Raw genomic sequence first — 13,619 nt, 5'->3', positions numbered from 1 at the left:
AGAGGCCCGAGCCGCAGCCTGCTGGATCACATTGTGACGTCTTTGTGAGCTCCCCAAAAAACACAGTGATTACTTAAATCCTCTCAGATTAATAGATTATTTTACTGCTGGAAGGAAGTCTGTCTAAAAGATTAGCTCATGAAAAAGATCCTTTCATTTAAAGCACAGGTGTCCAAAGTGCGGCCCAGGGGCCATTCGTGGCCCCTGGAATGATTTTGTTCGGTCCCCATGCACATAGACTTTTAATTTGTAATCAGGGTAAAACTTGTTACCAACATAATTTTCTAATGGAGAATGTAAAGTACAACAAAAAGTGTTTGTAATTTTGAAACCAAGTTTTAATAAAAAGTAAAACCAAGAGACTTTTACTGGAAAACTAACTTTGCTTCACCCAAATCAGCTTTCATTTTTGCTTAAACTTGGTTGAACATAAACATTTTGAAACAAAGTGACCCAGATCATGTTCTTATTACTGACAATCAATTTATTTAATTGAGCCCAAAGAAAAATTAAAACTAGCTGTCTAAAGCAATCATGCAAAATCTGCTTTGGTGTAGGGCCAATGTAGGAGGAAAAAAAAGCCAAATAAACATAATTTTTAGATTAACAAACATTTTCTACAAAATACTTAATCACAAGATTCCTGAGAAATTAAATTTTTTTTTAGGGTGGGCTTTTTGGCCTGTGACTACTTTTGAGTCTGCAATTTTGTCCCACGTGACAAAAAGTTTGGACAGCCCTGACTTAAAGGTAAAACAAAATATAATTCCAATATATTTATAACCGCATGACGTTAATACAGTTCCTGTGTCGGTACAGTCAGGCTGCGTGTTGTTCTGAGCTTGATGAGAACCAAGCTGCAGTTTTTAAAGAAGAGGCTGATATATAAAGAGGAGATTAAGACACTGTCAGCATGCTGGAGGAGAATCCAGACAAAGTCCCACGTAGCTGTCTGGGCCATTAGGGTTCATCTTTATTAAAGCATTTAATGAGATCATTTAGCTAATTCTGATAAATCACACAGGATTTATGGAACAGATGCAAAGTTTTTACTTTTTTTTCCTCCACTGAAACTTCAAATTAGAAACGGCTAGGTTGACACTCTAAAAGTCATTTCTATAATTTGTCTCAATGATGGCGACACACTAAGTTCCTCCAGCAGTCATCTTCGTCTCCAGAATCTCAGGATTCCACTGTGATGCTGGAAAGTTGTATCCTGTTAATGGGGCCCTGCATGGTTCAGTTGGTGGAAGCATCTGAAGAAACTTTCGTACTCATTGCTCTTCTGGGTTCAGTTCCTGGTCTTCCTCCTCTGTTTCTACACAATCTCCTGTCAATTCACAGTTCAAGAAAGACCACAGAGTCACACAAATTAAAAATAAAAACACTGATGAGGAAAGCTGACATTTGAGGCACAAATTAAATATTTAGAAAAGCACCAATCAGAGAATTTCTGGTCCCTTTTGTGCTCATCCAGATTTCAGCAAACTCCAATTTCTCCATACTTTAAAAGTATTTCTTGAGTCCTTTCGACATAAGAGTTCATTTTAAGAGATTATATTTCTTAAATTTAAATTAGCAGAAGCCACATCACAGTTGTTTAGAGAGAGCAGTCATGGTGAAACAGGGCATAACGATTGTTTTAAAAGAAATAAAACATTATCAAGGAGTCTTCGCTTCCTAATTGTTATTAGCTACTTTCTTATTTCCATGGTGTCCGATGAGGTCCAATCAGGCCATGTACTGGTTACTTTTAGGATGTCAGCAGAACTGGCAAGCACAGGCTACCTGTGTTTTGTTTACATCCGCCTTAAGACAAAACGTACAGGGAACTCACAAAATACTTTCCCCTCTAAAGTTTCATGGTAATTACCATAAAGGCAATAAATAAATGTCACTTTTCTGCCACTTGCACATATATCAGCATCTTAATCTGCAGTCCTCCTTCTTAAATAATGGGACACCTCCATTAAACATGACAAAAGCCTGAGGTAGTATAGACATAAACTGCTGCCTTCGGGTACTTTAGCAATAATCGGATAAATCTTCACATAAAATAATTTCTCTCCTTGTAGCATGCATGAATAATCCTTCATGGTGACAGCAGAAGGAAGGGAGCCATGGGCATTGATCGTAGCTGTGATTGTAAGGAGGCACTGGATTGAGTCGCACAATCACCAGCAATTACATTGATTGGATGAATCTTCAATGGAGCATCGTGGCTAAACAAAGAGGAAGCAGTTGGAGACTTGGGAGGACAGTGCGAGGTGATGAATGATTCACTGTGTATTCTGCACCTGTAATTTAGTTTGACAAGCTGATGAGACTGCACTGCGCGCCTCACTGAATGCTAATATGCTTCCTGCACACTCTGTTCCAGATTAGAAACAGTCTCATAAGCTGTAAATCCGTGAGAAGTTCGGACATTTTTTATTTATTTATTCATTTTTTTTACATGCTGGGGGTTTTAATGAAACATCTAAGCTCACATCAGAAGCCCCTGCATGCAGAAGAAACTAAATTCTGACATATTTTGAGTTAAAAAGACAGATTGCTGTTCATCAACAAAACAATTTCATGTCCAAGTCTTATCGTTCCTTCACCTGTCCATCACTTTCTGCCAGTTTGCTCTCTGGCTAGGTGAAATAATATTCACCTGTCCACCTTTACAGGACCAATATGGCTATATCTTCCTTAGGTTCAGTTTAGTTTCTTTCTAATAAACATAAATACTTACATCTGTACATCCACTGCTTTTTACGTCTTAAGAAATACACTGGATTGTGTCAATGTATAACTTTCCTTTTTTCAGCAGGTGTAAATTAAGATCCAGCAAGACACCATAAGAAATATTTTTTTAATCTCTAAAATTTTTTTTGACATTTTTCAGACTTGGTAATAAAGTGGCACCAAACAAAACGGTGTAAAAATTGGTTTCCATTCCAGCATCGGCGTTCTGATTTTGTTCTAAACCTTTAATCTCTGTCCTTTCATCTTTTAATTAGAAAAGAGTGGCGGGAATCTTCAGGTAACTGTGTCGCATTAACAGTTTTATCAGACTCTGACCTCATGCTTAACTGGCTAAAATACCAAATCTTACCTGCAGCAGTTAGTAAAAGATAAAGTTAATTAATTTCATTTCTGTAGATAATTTGACTGAAATAACTCTGGTTGAAATTACTCCGCACTCATAGCTGGAAAATATGGCCCTAAATTATTTAACGCCCAAAATAGATGATGAATCTGATCAGAAACACAAGCTGCCATATTATAAAGTTTGTAAAATGGAGATAAAGTGGAAAGGAAGAACATTTTTCCACATTACAACAAACCTTCCTATAATTTTGGGGGGATTTTTGTGTGAAACATTAACACAGAGTATTTAATAGTAGTAAAATGGAATATACTCACCTGCAGCCTATCTGTGTAACTTTCTATTAGTGCACATTCCAGGGGCGCTGCCAGGAATCTTGGGGCCCCTGACAAAAAATTTGTTTGGGCCCCCCCCATTTGCAGCTGCTGTTACAATTTTTTGAGTATTTGATCCATAAAAAGTGTCACAATTTTAAAGGCTTGCAACTTGCTTTCTTTGGTTCAATACTGATAATTAGCACAATATTTACAGCTCATGAATTTTACATCCAACAGTCCACGCACAGTATGCAAGTAGGTTGCTTAAATCTTTTCTGTTAGTTTTAGATTACTGAAATGTCTCTCCCCACGAGCAACAGTCAAAAGCAACGTGCAACTACACGTAAAGCAATCTAGACTTTTCAAAAAATGCTATGTAGTTGGATTTTATTCAAGCTGCAGTATATAAGTTTAATAAAAAATGTTTTCTCCATATTTGTTAAAGTTGTCACCGTAGCAGTTTGTTATGAGACAGATAATCTGTGAAAACAATCAATCTCCTCCACCTCCTTCCTGAATTACTATTACCAGCTAAAGTAATGCAACGTTCTGACCGAAACAACCAATCAGAACCAGGAGGAGGGTCTTAGTGCTGTCAATCATCCTCATTCACTCACTGCTAAATGTGTTAATGGTAGAGAAAAAACTTATCATTACAGGTAAAATGTTTATCTGCCATCATTGATAGTTATGCTAACTAGACTGAGCATTTACAACAGGCTATTCTAGCTGCAGCATAGCACAGAGTGATGGGGAGGGAGAATGAGCAGCACCATGAGATTGTGATTGACAGCACTAAAACTCTCCTGCCACTGACTGGTTGTTTCTAGAGAGCACTGGGAGAAGACAGAGGAAATAGATTTTTCACAGATTATCTCTCATACCAAACCGTCACAACATAACGACTGTTTTAACAAATACGTGGCAACATATTTTATAAAAGTTACATACTGCAGCTTTAATTTCACTTAGGAGAGGACAGGTCAGGAGGGACATGGGTTAGAGCTGCTGCTGACTGACTCATCTGTTAAGTGGTAAAAGGTACAGGGACAAGTTAAATATATGAAAGTCTTGGTAATGTTTTTCCTTAATTCATTAAATGCTAGTTAAAAGGAGGCAAACGATTAGCCTGTAGCTAAGCTAACTATGGTGAGGGGTTGATAATCTCACACAGCCTACCCACCTCTCGGAGAAAAACTGGGCTATAAATCAACACTCTTACCTTTTTCTCTCTCCCTATTTTTCTTTTTTTTTTTTGAAAACCTGACTTTATAATTTTTCTTAGCAGCATAGTAACAGCTACAGTCGTTCTTGTCTTCTACTGACTGCTGCTGATCACCGTCACCATCAAGCGCTCCAAGCAGGAACGAACCATTTCATGCAGATCCAGGGAGGTTCAGGGAAAATTTGGATGTGTGTTTTTTGGTCTGGGGGGGAACATAAAATGTTTTACTGCTAAAGACAATCTTTGAAAACACAAGATGATTTGATTTTGTAATTGACATGGCCCCCATTTTTTTTATTTATTTCTATGAACAAAAAATAAATTGCTTCGGGCCCCCTGCCGCTCAGGGGTCTTTAGAATCGTCCTAACTTTGCCCCCCTATACGGCGCCCCTGGCACACCCATCTGTTTTGTGAAGACTAGAGGTTAGAAAACATGAGAGAACAAATCGGACAGATCAGGGCCAAAGTGGTGAAGAAGCTAAAACCAGAGTTGGGTTTTACAGCAATGATGTAAACTTGAAGATCTCATGTAGCACAGTTCAATCCATTGTCTATAAAAATAAAGAGTGAAGCACAAATATTCTGAGACATGGCTGCTTTAGATCAAATTATGTGTGTTAGAATGGACCATGCACAGTCCAGACCTAATGGGATTTTATTTTTACTTTCTATCTGTGCAGCTGTTTTTCCGGTGGAAGCGGTACTGAATGAAAAAGAATGTCAAAGTTATCATGAATCATGTGCACAAAACATTTTAAATGATATGCCATTTTCCTTCAACTTTACACTCATGTATGACTTTTGGTCAATAAAAATCCAAGAAACTGTGGTTGTAACAGCAAAACTGCTGCAAGGCGCAACAGGAGAGGAGAATCTGTCAGAGAAGCTGTTGTGAGTTTTGCAACACAATCACTAACCTTCAAAGGTTTTAAACAATAAAACACAAAACCAGCTAGTTATGTCGTTTGCTCTGCTTTCATCAGAAACAACTAGCAGTTACTTATTACAAATCAGAAGTCAGCTTTTCAACTCATCAAGGCCGTGGAAGCATATGGGGTGTTTGATGATTTTCCAGTGATGTTGGAGGTCAGAATGATCAGTAGATGGTTCAAATGTGTCGAGGCCAGAAGCAAAACCTCCGGACGTCATTTCTCACCCGCTAAAAAGCCCATTATCACTTGCTCTTTGCAGAAACATGTGCCCATTCTTTCATGTCTTTTTCTTTCCCTTTCATGAAAGGTTAGCTGGAGATGTCTACAGCAGCCATGGTGGCCGAATCTTTGAGTTAAGGTTCTTGTTTGCAACAAATTCCCCGGACAGAAACTGCAAATAGTTTTCAAGAGACTCCAAACATTTTTCTTTTTCTTTACTTGTTGATTTCTAAAGAAACAAAAATAAATCTGAACAAACGACCTACGAGCAGTTATGAATCTGTTTAGTAAAACATATTAAAGAGTCATTTCACATTTACCCCCACTTTGTAAAACTATTAAAAATTAATTTATAGTTAACTGGGTTAAAATGGCATTGATTACTTTATATTCTGTTCTTTAGATAGATATGCATCTTCCTTCATTATGAATCCAAAATCTTAAAATGAAATTGTTGTTCTGGAGATTTGGTGACTTCAAGATGATGCTCTTTCCTGCTATTCTCCAAAATAAAAGTGTTTAATCTCCTTTGCGATTTTTCTCACTTTATTGTGGAAAAATAACCCCAAGTCCTTCAGTTCAAAAATATTTTTCCCTCCATGTCCTGAATTACATCAAGTTCTCACATTTTCCATTTCAAAATAAAATTAAATCTCTTTTTTACACTTCTTTAACACAAATGCTCACGTTAGTAGAGGCTGCTATACTACAGTTATTTACATAAAACATACAGAAATATACATAAATATGTAAACACTGAAGATGAACTTCTCTATCAGCTGCAAATGGAGTAAAATGTTAATCATTTCCAGTGCTATAGTTCTAAAACCGAGTTTTAATTACGATTTGAAACAGTTTACCTGATTAAAAATGAGAAAACTGTTACAGAATGTGAATTATTGTTTGCTTTGTTGTTGAATCTGGCTTCTATAAATTCATAAATACAGAGTAAATTTTGAACAAAGATTATTTTAAACAGTTTAGAAATAATTGTGTTTTGACGGAAGTCTAACATCATTTTGAATTGCCATTAATGAGATCTGAATTTTTCACCATGCTGAACTAAAATTATTTTAAAACTCAGTTTTTCTGTTGTGCCCTTCTCTTGAAATGTGAATGCAAGTTTTAATTCCCTGCAAGTCTGTCTTTCCTTTAACTCAACCCACTTATTTTACAAAAGGTTATAATTTTTTCTAGATTTTTTTAAACCAAAAGTCACTTCCCAGGTAAGGCAAATGAAACAAAACATAGTGCAAACACCATAGAAGCCTCTAACTGTGATTTATCCCATTGAAATTTCAGGTGTGTCATGAAAAAACACTCAAAATTCATGTCTGTCTATAAAACTTTACTTTCATGTCAATTTTTCCATGAATCTAGAAGAAGAAGTCCTGATTTTTTGATATGCGAGGCTGCAGTAACACTTCAGCTGCTGTGAGAACTGGAATAAAATCTTCATTCAAGTGCAATTTTCTCAGGTCAAGTTTGAAAATTGCTGGGAAATGTCCACGATGAATTGGAACAAAGTTTCAGTTCTTCAGAATCATAAGCTTTCAGAGCTCTGAGGTATTGCAAGAAAACCAAAAACACTTAACATCTTCCGCAAAAAATACATTGAGAAGCATTAAATTTATATTTTAAATATATTAAAATTTGTCTACGGTACAAAACACAAAATGATCAAAAACAGAAAACTAATGCATTAGCTTACATAACTGATGTTTCTCATCTGTGCTTCTTCAGCAGAGCTGTCCTTCCCCTGTTAAGTTAAGCAACATTTAAATTAATGTTGGCATAAAACAAATGTTAGTCTGATTGATTGTGCCGTCCCCTGGCAAGATGTTTAAACAGCATTTCTCTCTTTTAGTGGAAGAAGAATTACATTTGAGGAAATGTGCGTCTTCCACCCATCTGTGTGAAATGTGGCAAATTAATCTGAGCTGCTTTCTTTATTCTCAAGAGAGAAAAACGAAATATATATGAAGCATTCTCCACAGTGTTCATTTAGCAGCTTTACCAGTGGGAGAAATATTTCTTCACCGATTGTTTAAATTTGTCAGAAAGGTCAGTGGAGACGAATGAAGACAAAAATGGGTTTATATTGCAAGAATGGCTGCTAGACTTGACTGTAAGGTACTAAGAGTAACTAACCAGCTAAATTTCACTTTTTTAAAAATACTGGAGCGTACAACTTAACATTCGGATGTTGTTTTTAAGTTAAATAAAGCATTAGAAAATTATATATTTGACAGGAGCGTTTGCAAACCTGGAGGAAAAAGAGGACGGTGAAAACATGATGGTGTTTGCTACAGTCGGAGGTGGAGAAAATGCCAGGACTGGAAAGCATACATACTCTAAGAAAGATGTCAAAGTGTCCGCTGGAAGCCTGAGAGCAGTACACTTTGATAATAGCAGAGTCTGGACAAATGGTCAGTATGTCCTGCAGCAGCAGCACAACCTCATACCAGTATAACTATAGAGATTAGTCAGATGACCTATAACACTCTAACCATCAGCTTCATCAGTCAGGAAGGCCTTAAACCTAGTCTTAAAAATACAGAGGGTGACTGCCTCATGGACAAAACCTGGAGTCTGGTTCCATAGAAACTGTTTTAAGGAACTCTAGTAGAAACAAGCAGTGGAGCTGCAGTCTGAGAGGAGACGGATCCGTTGAGAGCATGAAACGATCAGATCTCCAATGTGAGACGAAGCGTTAATATTCAGGGCTGTAATTAAGAAGAACATTTGAAATCTGTACTCCGGCTTCTACAGGGAGTCATCCAGGAAAAGATACAACTGGAGAAAATGTATCTTTTTTATTTTCACTACAACAGAGTTTTGGATACGCTGAAGCAGTTTCCAGTGTTTTGTTCTTTTAGCCTTCCTGAGTGAGGAAAAATGTGCATTTATCACTTAAGAGCTACTGTAGATCTCTACAGCCTCACTTTAAAGCAGATTTATACATTTTCTTAACATCAGCATAATAATGAACTGGATCCGAAGCCATCCAAAATTTGACAAAGTGCTTTCACAAAGCGAAGGTCAGCATGTCCAACCCCTGACCCTGTGGTACTCCATTGGTAACCTTTTGTATGACGAAAATTAATCTTTAACATTAACAAAATATGATCCAAATGAACCCAGTGCTGTTCCTGTGAACTCTACCTCAAAGAGTTTGCATTTAATATGCAACTTTAAAGCTGATATTTATGATAACTGTAATTTCTCTTGGACAGTGCAGCTCCTTGCCTTTTTTCTACTTTCAGATTGTTGAGATGCTGTCAAGTCATAAGATTTAGTTCAGACAACTTCAAAATATCTATAATCTACATCGTAGCAATTAGATCATCTTCCTTTCATGAAGTCGATTTAGTTTTTCCACTTTTCTCTAAACAAACATTCTCCAACAGCAGTTCATACGGCCACTTTGTTTAAGCTACAAAATAACTTCACTATCTAAACCTTCATTTAAAGCTTTGTTTCATTTTTTAAACGCTTTACTCAAACCGAGTTAAATGTTGAATATAGAAAGATTCAAAAAGAAATGTGCCTTTCTGATGATTTTTTTAAGCCTTAAATAAAATATGCAAAAGTCTAAATTATTCCAAATCCAACATCTAAATTATTCAAGTACTGAAAAAAAGAAGAAGAAAAAAAAATCCCCTCTTTTATAGAGGAAGGCGGTCTCATCCTGTATCTATATCCCATTGCTGCTGGTTACTTTAGCTGAGAAGACAATCATGATTAAGCTGCTTTAAATGGATAATTTGCGAGTAATGAGTGTAATTTTACAGGGTAATCTTCTCACAGAGTTCAGTCAGGAAAAAAATCAAGACGGATAATCAGCAGCTAAAGTCCTGCTATTAAAGTGATAGTAGGTGCATCCTTAGGTATGCCTACTTTAAGTGCCAGTGGCTTAGTTTAATCACAGTTCAAACCATATTTATTTCAATAAAATCACAAAATATTTGTGTTGCACATCTAATAATGGGATCATTTTGGTTGAAAATATACATCAACAAAACCTATAAAATGACATTAAACTGCTTGAGTTTTAAGCAGTAATGCACAAAGACATCAGACCAAAATGCAACATGCATGAAATTCATAATATTTAGTGCAAAATACAAGATTTCAGTTTAAAACTAAACAAATGAAGACTAAAATTATGCAAAAACAAAGCAGTATAAAAACAGGAACAAAACGCTCCAATGAAAATGATTGATTTCTAGCTCATTACGCTTTACTGTCAGTGATTTTGAAACTGAACTTGCTCAACCCTCCTAAAGTAGTTCAACATTTATTCAAACATCGTACATTTTAGATAGTCTGCAATCAGAAAAAATATATATTTATGTAAATACCAAATGCTTTTTTTGGCCACAGCATTAAAGTTTTATCTCAAATCTTCATAAAGTCTGTCCATGCGGGCACGTTGTCAAAAAACAGGGGCATAACTGAGATGTAAAATTAATTGGGAGTCAACGTGAATGAAGCAACAGCAATGCCGCAGCGAGGTTTGCATAATTCAGCAACCTCCAAACCTGTTGAGGGTTGACTGAGGTGAATTCTTGCAAAAAAAAGTTTAAAAAAATGTTAGGAGTAAAATTGCTCTTATCAGTTCATTCTCAGCCTGAGCAGTCTTCACCTGTTCTTTTTTTTTTTTTAATTCTTAAGATTTCTTCTACCTGCAGGTATTTGGAGAGGTTTCGGGGAAGCAGGCAGACATGTCGTAAGGCTGTGAAACATCGAGGCCAGTCTGTTAGGGCTGTCTCCCTCTGTCACAGTCTCAGCCGGTTCTCTGTTATCTGCACCGAACACATGTCCAACCGTGCTATTACACACTGACTGCTAATGGAGCATAAGACTGAGCTGGACCTCCCATTCACTGCTGGCTCCACTGCCGCCTCTCTGACTCCAACGCTTTTCTTCGTCGCTCTCCGAAAGAGACACAGAAAATGTGGCAAACAGCTTCTTCAAAATAAAAGGCGCCTACACAGTTTTCATGTGGAAAATCTGGACTTTTCCAGACTCATAGCTCAGGAGGTCTCAGTTCTTTATGAGTATTTTTAAAGATCACAATGAATTTGTGGCAGATAATTGTACTTTTGATACGAAACTTAAAAAAAACAAAAAAAACCGGAAAAAACTGTAGGGAGAGACAGGTGGGAAGGAGTAAAGAAAGAAGGATGTCTGAAGGGAAAATGTAATAAGAAGGAAGGACACTGGAGGAATGAAGGACAGAAATGTGGGATAAAATGGTAAAGAGGGAAAGAAGGGTGAAAGAAAGAATGGAAAGAATGAAAGAAATTCTGTCTTGTGAAAATGACCTTCTTATATTTCTTTTTAATTGGTATTAAATATGACTTAGTTTCAACTCCTCATTTAATTTGCTCCAAAATGTTCCACCATAAATTTTACTTCCTCCGTTGTTCTGATTGCCTCTAATAATCTTTATATAAAACATAAAGGAAACAAGGGAAGGAGGAAGGAATATGGAAAGAAAAGAAAATGCAAACCCAAGGAAGTATTGCCTGTAGGACACATGCAGGATGAATGTGATAGAGGAATGACGGAGTGATGGAGGGACGGTGAGATGGATTGAAGGAATAAGACAAGGGAACAAAATATGGTGGTACAAATACGTTTTCATACTTTGATTTTCTTTTCCCATCACCAATAAATACCTGGGAAATAATAAAATGTATAAAAATATAACCCACAACTTTCTAAACTTTTCCAAACTGTAGAGAAATCCTGAAACTCAAACAATGTGAATTAAAAACAAAAGAACAAAAAAACTCTTTATATAAAAAGCTCAAAGCACTTTTTCTATAAAAAGCCAGGTAGTTAAGAGTGTCAGAACAGAAATTGGTGTTGCTGCCTTTGTATCGGATTCTGTTTGGTCTGAATTTCTTTCTGCAGGTCGCGATTGGAGCCGCGGCATATTCCAATTTCCTTCCTCTGTTTTTCTGACTGCCTCTAATAACACAGCGGGATGCTGCAGCGGAGACTGTTTACAGCCTGAGAAGGAGGCGAGTCGATGCATTTAATGTCACTCCATGATGTTTTGGTCTCGACTCTCATTCCCATGGCCACTCACACACACACACAAACACGCACACACACACACACACACAAGAGGACTGTCACTCTAATCCTTATCGTGGTTCTCTGTGATTGGAGTCTGTCGTCGGAGGTATTGGGAAGATGTCAGGGAAATATGCTGGACTGGTTATTAGGACTCCGGAGAGCTGACATAGACAAAAATATGCGCCCTAAGAGGGGAAACCTGTTTATTCTTGTTTTCACGTTGTTCCCATGTAGCGTTCCAAGGAAAGTTATTGAAATTAGAGGCAAACAGTTTGTAGAAACGCCTTCAGCAGCAGGTTCAAGCTTTTAGGAAAGTTTCTCTATCATCTTTACACATCTAGACACCGGAAGTAATGTTAATTAATTATTTGTAAAAAGAGAAATATGTGAAGCTTAGTCAGCTTGATCCATCTACAATTCCATCAATTCCTTAAGCAGGTGGAAAAAAACACCCGCACAGCATCTTGCAGTCAAAACAATCGCATTTAGCACAAGAAGTTAATTTCTCTTCTTCCCAGATGTCCATAAATAACCAGGTTTAGGATGTGATCATCTAACAGAGCTGTAGATTCCTGCAGCTCATCCAGAGTTACCATGGGCCTCTTGGTTGCTTCTCTGATTAATGCTCTACTTGGAAGGCTTGTTGGTTTCACTGGACAGTCATTTCTTCACAGGTTTTCTGTCAAATGATTGTCAGATAAAGGATTACCAGTGTGGCCTATAAAGGTCAGTGCTTGGGAAATTGTTTTACAGTGAACTCCCACCTATCCATGGTTCAGCATTCACAAATTTTTCTGTGGTCGCAAATCCAAATTATTCGTGGAAAGAATTTCTGTAGCACAAATCTAAAATATTCGAAAGACAATGTAGCTGTGGAAGCTGAAATACCGAGACGCAAAGCTAAACGCTACTGGTTGGTGTTTGCAGAGCAGCAAACACAGAGGTGCCTTTCTTCTACTTGGTGCTAATTAGCTGAACACCAAAGAGTCTAGAAAAGGTTTCCACTGTGCATATTAATGCTTAATAAGATATATTTAGTATTTATTTAAAAAAGAACGTTGTCAGAGGAAGCCTAAAGTATTTGTTGAGTTTAGCTATTTGCAGGCGGCTGTGCTCCTGATTGCCCATGTATGTTCGGGGTTTACTGTATGTTAGCTTCCCAGCTGCATCTCTGACCTCTCTGGTTCGTCCTCTGGCCTTTATGCCGCACTTTGTTCACCAACGTTCTGTTTTTTTTTACATTGATCATGTTACTCACATGAAGACTCCAGTGTTTAATTAAGATGCATTTTAATGCATTCCAAAGCACTACATTTCATTTAGAGATATCAGTGGCTAAATACATGAGCATATCACATTTTTTGTGATTGTTTTGCATATTTTTCTCCATTTTACAATGATGCACAATTTTGTTGTTTTGTCACATAAAATCCAATTGAAATACATTGAATCTGGCTTGAAAACATGGCAAATTGTTCTCGGCATCTTAGCAAGGAGTTGCATATTTGTTGTTTCCTGTATTTATTTGGACCTTCCTTCACTCAGCACATATCGCAAGCCCACAATTTATAATTTCTGTGTCTTCAGTCTTATTTTTATGCCTCGAACACCTTTCTCTTGTGAGGCCTCTTTAACAAAACCATTAATAACAGTGGGTAAGAAAAACAAAGAAACATTACATGGGAGCATTCAGCATCGCATTCATCATTGTTTCTGATTTATTCTGTGTGCCAAAAAC

At 37.0% G+C, this 13,619-nt stretch overlaps 1 long non-coding RNA gene across 1 annotated transcript in view; it reads right to left on the bottom strand.

Annotated features, from left to right (window-relative positions):
- Positions 1 to 949: 949 nt before the first annotated feature.
- LOC103456791 (uncharacterized) overlaps positions 950 to 13,619 on the bottom strand; it is a 28,820-nt gene continuing 16,150 nt past the window's right edge. Inside the window, exon 3 of the long non-coding RNA XR_532321.3 lies at positions 950 to 1,330. This is a non-coding gene — a long non-coding RNA (uncharacterized LOC103456791). The remainder of the gene's footprint in view (positions 1,331 to 13,619) is intronic.

This window comes from Poecilia reticulata, chromosome 20 (assembly GCF_904066995.2).
Source record: "Poecilia reticulata chromosome 20, P_reticulata-male-v2, whole genome shotgun sequence".
NCBI classification, from domain to species: domain Eukaryota; kingdom Metazoa; phylum Chordata; class Actinopteri; order Cyprinodontiformes; family Poeciliidae; genus Poecilia; species Poecilia reticulata.
The sequence above is the reverse complement of the archived record's forward strand: the minus strand, read 5'-3'. Positions and strand labels throughout refer to the sequence as shown.